General features: G+C 37.4%; 1 long non-coding RNA gene across 1 annotated transcript in view; it reads left to right on the forward strand.

The window, feature by feature from the left end:
- The window catches only part of LOC143040897 (uncharacterized), a 29,987-nt gene that overhangs the window by 7,473 nt on the left and 15,014 nt on the right, over positions 1–7,500 (forward strand). The window contains exon 2 of the long non-coding RNA XR_012967758.1: positions 2,212–2,432. This is a non-coding gene — a long non-coding RNA (uncharacterized LOC143040897). The remainder of the gene's footprint in view (positions 1–2,211; positions 2,433–7,500) is intronic.

The raw sequence follows: 7,500 nt of genomic DNA on the forward strand, positions 1-7,500 counted from the left end.
CGTCACGCCACTGGCAATAGTCATGATGTTAAAATACTCCACATTGGTTTGCTGGCGTGCTTTGTTGGGAGATTAGAGCGAAAATGAGTTGGACGAATTGCAGCTACTTGAATCTATGGAAGCCTAAGCCTAGTTTTCCCTCGAAAAAAAAACCTGCTTTCACTTTCTCAAAGTGTACAAACGTGGCGGTATGATCTTCATGTGCTATTTGAAATTGTTCAGGCTTGACATGTGCCTCTTAATTAGAACAGACTTGGGTAGGTGTAGCAATCGTCAACAGACGATAACTACTATTCTCATTCTAAATTCCTATCACATGATGAGCGACGGAGGCCACACCAGATCCCTAAACCTCCTATGCTGTTGTATATGCATGGACGCCGGCTTGATCTCCCTTAACAGCCCCGTCTTGTAATCGTGTACTTAAAATTATCACTGAATTTCCCAGTTCCGTATCAAAGGTACTAATCTACTATATATGTATGTATAATTATTTCAATATCCCAATATCGACAAATTTGATTTTTCCTCTCTGTGAGGAGCATAATGTAAGGAACCGACATGAACAACAACACGCAACGTCTTGTAACGACGCCTTCTTCTCGAGGCCTCCCTTTAATCGGCTTCCTGTCCTACCCACGGAACTTCGTCCCTTTAATTATTTGTACATTGAAATTATCCTATTCGAATTATTAAATCGGGGTCTCCTAATTTCCTATCTTCCCGTTGTCATATAATCAACACAATTTTCCCCTCTTTTAGTTAAACAATGCGGAATTATATGAGAGGTACAAAGAAAACAAGTAAACCATAAAACGTAAGATGTTTTGGAAGGAAATGAAAAGAAGAAGGGGAGACTGAACAAGTAGAGAAAAAAAAAGGTAAAAGGTGCAGATGAGAGATGATAATGGAAGAGACGGCATTAAGAGAAAGATGGGCAGATTATTTTAGGGAATTGCTAAACGTGAAGGAGGGTAATGAGGGAAAAGCTGTAGTGGGAAGCGCTAAGAAAATGACGTTGATGAATGAGAAAAATAGACCAATTAGCGATCTCCATTCCAAGATGATCCGCTCGATATGTATATAGGCAGCATATACCCAATTGACTTATGATTATTTCTCTGAAGAAGACTGTCGAATCGTTAGAAAATAAAGTGCATCTGTTCCATCCTGGAACTTCCCAACACCATTCTATCCAACCATTTTTCTTTACAATTATATATATATATATATATATATATATATATATATATATATATATATATATATAAATATATATATATATATATATACTATGTATATATATAAATATATATATATATATATATATATATATATATATATATATATATATATATATATATGTATATATATATATATATATATATATATATATATATATATATATATATATATATATATATATATATATATATATATATATACGCACGCATACACGATGGCCTGAGACCCAGTGCCTGGTCGCCTTGCTGTTCGACATCCATCCCACGCATCCCAAGAATGAACGCACCAGTTTGGGAACCGCTGCGTTATTGCAAGGACATATTTTCTTTAACCTAGTCAGTAAGTGTTACCCGTTTTTTGTGCCCTGAAAATGTGCTATGCCTCATTTCAGAAAACTAATAGTTTTATATTGCAAACAAGTTTAGCACAACTTACATATCCACCTTCGTACACAGCGAGCATCTATTTAATTATGTATATGTTTATTGATTCATCTATCTCCATATCTATTCATCCTAGCATTTATTTATGTATTTACTAATGTGTTTTCTATTCATTTGCCTATTAATTTATCTAATCCTTTATTTACGAATTTGTTTGTTTACTCGTTTATTTATTGATGTATGTTTTTTCTACTCGTTTGTTTATCCACCTATTTCTTTATTATGTTTGATTTATTATATTATATATATACATATATATATATATATATATATATATATATATGTGTGTGTGTGTGTGTGTGTGTGTGTGTGTGTGTGTGTGTGTGTGTGTGTGTGTGTGTGTGTGTGTGTGTGTGTGTGTGTGTGTGTGTGTGTGTGTGTGTGTGTGTGTGTGTGTGTGTGTATACATACATATAGATTTATACACACACACACACACACACACACACACACATATATGATTCATCTATTTATCTATTCAGTTATCTATTAAGTTACTTAATTGTTCATTTATCGATTTCAGATAAATGTAGATGTATCACTCGGATTTCGATACGTCCTGTCATTACCTCTTTCACAAGTTCACTATTGTGACCAAAGATCTGCTGGTCTTCAGTGACTCGGCGTATTCGACTTTGACCGTGCTGCCCTCTCGAAGGCCACATGTAAGATCGATAAGATTGGGATATTGATGGGGAACACAGTAGCCGTTGTCTGTTGCACTGAAAACGGCCACAATAAAGTGTAAGTAGATCACACTTATTTTCTATTTTGTTGCTGCGTATATATATATATATATATATATATATATATATATATATATATATATATATATATATATATATATATACGTGTGTGTGTGTGTGTTTGTATCAACAGACCTATTTTTGGCTGTGCCATAAAATATATTTTACGTGTAATCATAGATATATATGATTACTCTGCAGTGTATATAATACTCAATACATTTACCAGAAATAAATTTTAACACTAATTCTGGGCTAATGAGAGCATGGTAACTTGTAGCCAATCCTTTATATAATGTTTTTGGACGCCCATATGGACCAGCGTAACACACAATTCATCTATACTCATAGAGGCATGATTATAGATTTGTACTAAAGCTATTCCTCCTATATACTGTTTCCTTGAATATGTCCTTTGCCACTTCTATGAATTTATCTTTTCTGTGTCTTCTGGTGGTGGTGGGGGATGGGGAAGACTCTTGTCATCATGTTTACCAGGAATATCGTAACATACAACTATATGGGATGGAGTGATGGGACTAGGGACCCTGCACATTGCAAGTTCATCATACGAAATGTCAAGTCCCTCCTCTTTGCATATACGTTTTACCTATGTGCGTGCGTGTTTCAACTAATTGTATTTTAACTAATTCTTGTGTCAATAAATCAATTAACCAGCCATTCTACGTTCAGTGTTGAACAAAGATTTCTATCACACCATTCCATGGCACGACAGCGTCAATGTCTGCCACACCACCCCTGCAAACTTCTCTATCTCGTCTCTGCATCATCTGTCTGGTCTTACTTTTGCACGCTTCCCATCTCGCGGCGTCCACTCAGTAACAAATTTGTTCCATCGCCTTTCCTTCGCGCCAATTTTACTGCCCAATTCCACTTCCTCTCTTTTACTGTCTTCACATTGTTTTTTCACTCCAGTCTGCTTTTTCACTCTTTTTTTTGTCTTTCAGCGTTCCCTTAAGCAACGATCTCTCCATTCTCCCCCATGCACTCCATAATTCTATCTCTCAAGCCTTCTCCAGTTTCCAAGTTTCATATCCGTACATTATAGCTGGGATTATACTGTACACTGATTGTAAACTTTAGGCTTTAGACATAAAAGCTCTCATGATCTTATACTTACCAAATATTTTTCAGCCAATTATGATACGTTTTTTTTTATTTCGTTACCATGATCTATAATTTAATTTTCTCTAAGATTCTTACCTTCGATTTTTTTTCATTTACCTTGAACTTTCGTGTTGAATATTATTTTGGTCTATTCATCTTGAAACCTACTTTGAGACTATGTTTAAATCACTCGGCACATCTTGCAAGTCTTCTGCTCTTTCTGAAATAAGAATAGTGTTATCAACAAATCTAGGATGATTCAAATATTCACCATAATCTTCAAACTTTTCCCTTTTTAACTCAGCCTTTTGAAAATCTAATCCAGACAAGCTGCAAATAGCTTTGGTGAAATTGCATCGCCTTGCTATACTCCTTTTTCGAACTTTATTTTTTCTGCATCTTTATGTAGTCAAATTATAACAGTAAATATTGCATAAATGTTCTCTGAAACCCTTACAGTATGTTCTTTTGCATTCTTTTTGCATAGCAAGTTCGGTATTACTGCGATACTAACGTCTAAAGATGAATTTACCGACTCAACTATATTATTTGACTAATTAAGCTCTTGGTAATTTATTTATTTATTTATTTATTTATTTATTTATTTATCTATCTATTTATTTATTTATTTATTGCTACCATGAATCTATGTTGATTTTCATTCCGTACTATTAAATCTCAGTCAGTTTTGTTCCCTCCTTTCATAGTTCTGAAAACGGCAATTGTGTCACATCTTTTCTCTCTTCTAGTAAGGGTATATCTAGCTTTTTTAACCTTTGTGCCATCTGTCAGGCTAGTATTTTGGTTACTGTTTTTTATATTCTCTCTATTTTTACGCCATCTTTGCGTGGAGACCACACCATACTCCAGCCTGGGACAGATTAGACTTTCGATTTTTTTCCATCATTTCTTTGTCGATCTTGTGAAATCACACTCTTATGTATTTCAGTAACATATACCTTCCAACAAGCTATTTTTTTTTTCTCGAACTTGTGGCTCATTATTTTCCCAACGAATAATTCAGGTGAGGCAAAATTGTCCTTAAACTGGCACCATGCAACCTAGTACCACATGCCGCATAGTCAGGTTGTCACAGACTAAACAGACTTTTTTTCACTGTTTTTTCGCAAGTAAGAAGGGTGTGTTGGACACCCAGATGGAAGCAAAATAAAACCCATCTAAAAGAGAAGATAAACTCCCAACAATAATTATAGCGGTAATATATTGCTCAGTGTTCTGTGTGAGGTGCTCGTTCGTCTGTTGATAGTATGGGTTCGGCCTCACACTGAGTTTCAAGGGATCTGAGCAGTGCGAGTGTCAACAAATGCTAGGGTCCTTTGGCTTCGTGTACTTGTGGAGCGTCGATGAGGAATTCAACAAAGGTTGCTTGCAGCCTATGTTGATGTCAAGAAGGCGTTTGGTTCAGCGCGTCATAAGATGCTCTGGGATCAAGTATTACTGACCTGGCGTTTGATTTGTTTCATACTCTAGAACAGAGTTCTGTGAAGTGAAAGAGATGTGTCCGTTTTCTTTCTTGTTAATTCAGAAGAGAGGCAGTAAATGCCTCGGGGGATTAAAGATTAAAAAGAGTCATGAGAAATAGGCATCTGGGAATGGATGCAAAGAGGAGACCATATGAAGGGGGTGGTTGTACCAACGGCACTGAATGGGACAGAGACCTGGAATTTAAGAGAGGCATGGAGGAAAAGTTTAAATGTGTTTGTGATGAGAAACGAGGAAGTGAAGAGGAGAACTGAGGTGGAAAAGGAGATGGCAGAAACGGTTGATGAGAGAATATTGGGATGGTTTGTATACATGGACAAGTGAATGAAGAGTGATTATTAAAAGAAGTGTGGAAGGCAGGGGTGGGGGGAGTGAACCTGAGGGGGTGAAGGGGGCATTAGGCAAAAGGGGAATGTCTGTTCAGCAAGGAAAGGAGAAGGTAGAAGAGGTGTAGGATCGCCGATTAAATGAAGCGGCCTTGTTCTGGATGTGCCATGTCTTGCTGCATTGCTTCTGATCCAGGGCAGTGGGCGAGATGCAGGGATGACCCGTCATCCATGAGGAGCTAAGACGAGAGGGAGGAAGGGGTGGTGGGTGGATGGGAGTGAACTGGGTTCTTGTCTTTTGGCTTGGCTACTTTCCTTGTAAGGAGGAAATAGCCCTTGGTGTGTGTGTGTGTGTGTGTGTGTGTGTGTGTGTGTGTGTGTGTGTGTGTGTGTGTGTGTGTGTGTGTGTGTGTGTGTGTGTGTGTGTGTGTGTGTGTGTGTGTGTGTGTGTGTGATTCACCACGGTCTTGGACCACATGTTGGACTCGTGATCGACAGCTATTACCCTCCCGGATGAGTGTGTTTGTGTGTGTGTGTGTATGTATGTATGTATATTATATATATATATATATATGTATATATATATGTATATCTGTATATATATATATATATATATATATATATGTGTGTGTGTGTGTGTGTGTGTGTGTGTGTGTGTGTGTGTGTGTGTGTGTGTGTGTACGTACACCAATTAGTTTCTCCCCCTTACAAGCATTGCGATGAAAATAAGCACGAGTTTGAATGGCAGGGCGCGGATATCTTGTACAAGAGCAGCAAGAAAGGCAGTACGCTCTTTTTTGAAAGCTTGGGCTAATGAGAATGACAACATCAATAGGTCCGTCACACTCAGGCCCATCTACAGAGGGTTAAGGGGAAAATTAAACAAGACAAACATCCGGCAGCAGGCGAGATATCAGGAGATTTTGTGACCATGAGTAGGATGGTGACATTTCACCATCTAGGGATTTCCAAATGTGGGAAGCCCGACCCCTTCGCGGGACTCCGGGTCACTCCCAGACATTTGGTCAAAGGAGATTCCTGGGTTGGGAAGAATGAGAGTAGCCCGACAGGGTTCCCAGGTTGCTTTCCGGGTAAACCATATATATATATATATTTATTTTTTGTTTATTTATATAAAGGAGGTCTAACTACCTCACCATTGTAACCCCTGAGGACGAACCCCGGACAGGGCTCGAAACGTCGGGATTAAAGTACCCGCGTCTAAGTCCGATGCATTTGACTTATACCCTCATGGTTCCCCGGATTCCAGATTTTTCACACACACGCACACACACACACACACACACACACACACACACACACACACACACACACACACACACACACACACACACACACACACACACACACACACACACACACACACACACACACATATATATATATATATATATGTGTGTGTGTGTGTGTGTATATATATGTATATATATATACATATATATGTATATATATATATATATATATATATATATATATGCAATAAAACACTAGAGACGCATGTTCTACAGATGCAAGGTAACCACTATGAAAAGAAACGACCAGAGCAGAGCGCTTTCGTGTATTAGATCTTCAGTACAGAAATACATAGTCAGAGAGTACAAACAAAATATACAGTAGGGAAAAGGTCACGTGGACACAAGAGATCCATGTGTCAACGGTGGGAGAAGAAAGTAGTGACTAAATATCATAATGACAAAATATCAAAGGAATGTGAAAAGCTCTCAATGGGTGCAAGGTGAAGGTCAGTCGTCTAATAATTCTTGCATTTTGGAACTTATTTGCTGTTTCTTTACAAATATTACTATCTATTTTACACAATCCTCGATTAAGATTGAAATTAGTATGATTTGTGGATTTGATTAGGCTACCTTCAATCATGTTCCTTTCGACAATGTTATTGTTGAGAGTAATCACACTAGCATTATCCCAATCGGTAGGGTGATAAAGTGCTGCGATGTTTCAAATTAACAATTGAGACACTCCCATCTTTTACATTTTTCATGTTGTTTAATTCTAACAGATAGATCCTTTTCCGTTTAACCATCGTAGAACTCGTTACATATTCTACAAGGAATTTTATATACACAC

Source organism: Oratosquilla oratoria, chromosome 29, assembly GCF_046742065.1.
Source record: "Oratosquilla oratoria isolate Oo_2021 chromosome 29, ASM4674206v1, whole genome shotgun sequence".
Taxonomy (NCBI): domain Eukaryota; kingdom Metazoa; phylum Arthropoda; class Malacostraca; order Stomatopoda; family Squillidae; genus Oratosquilla; species Oratosquilla oratoria.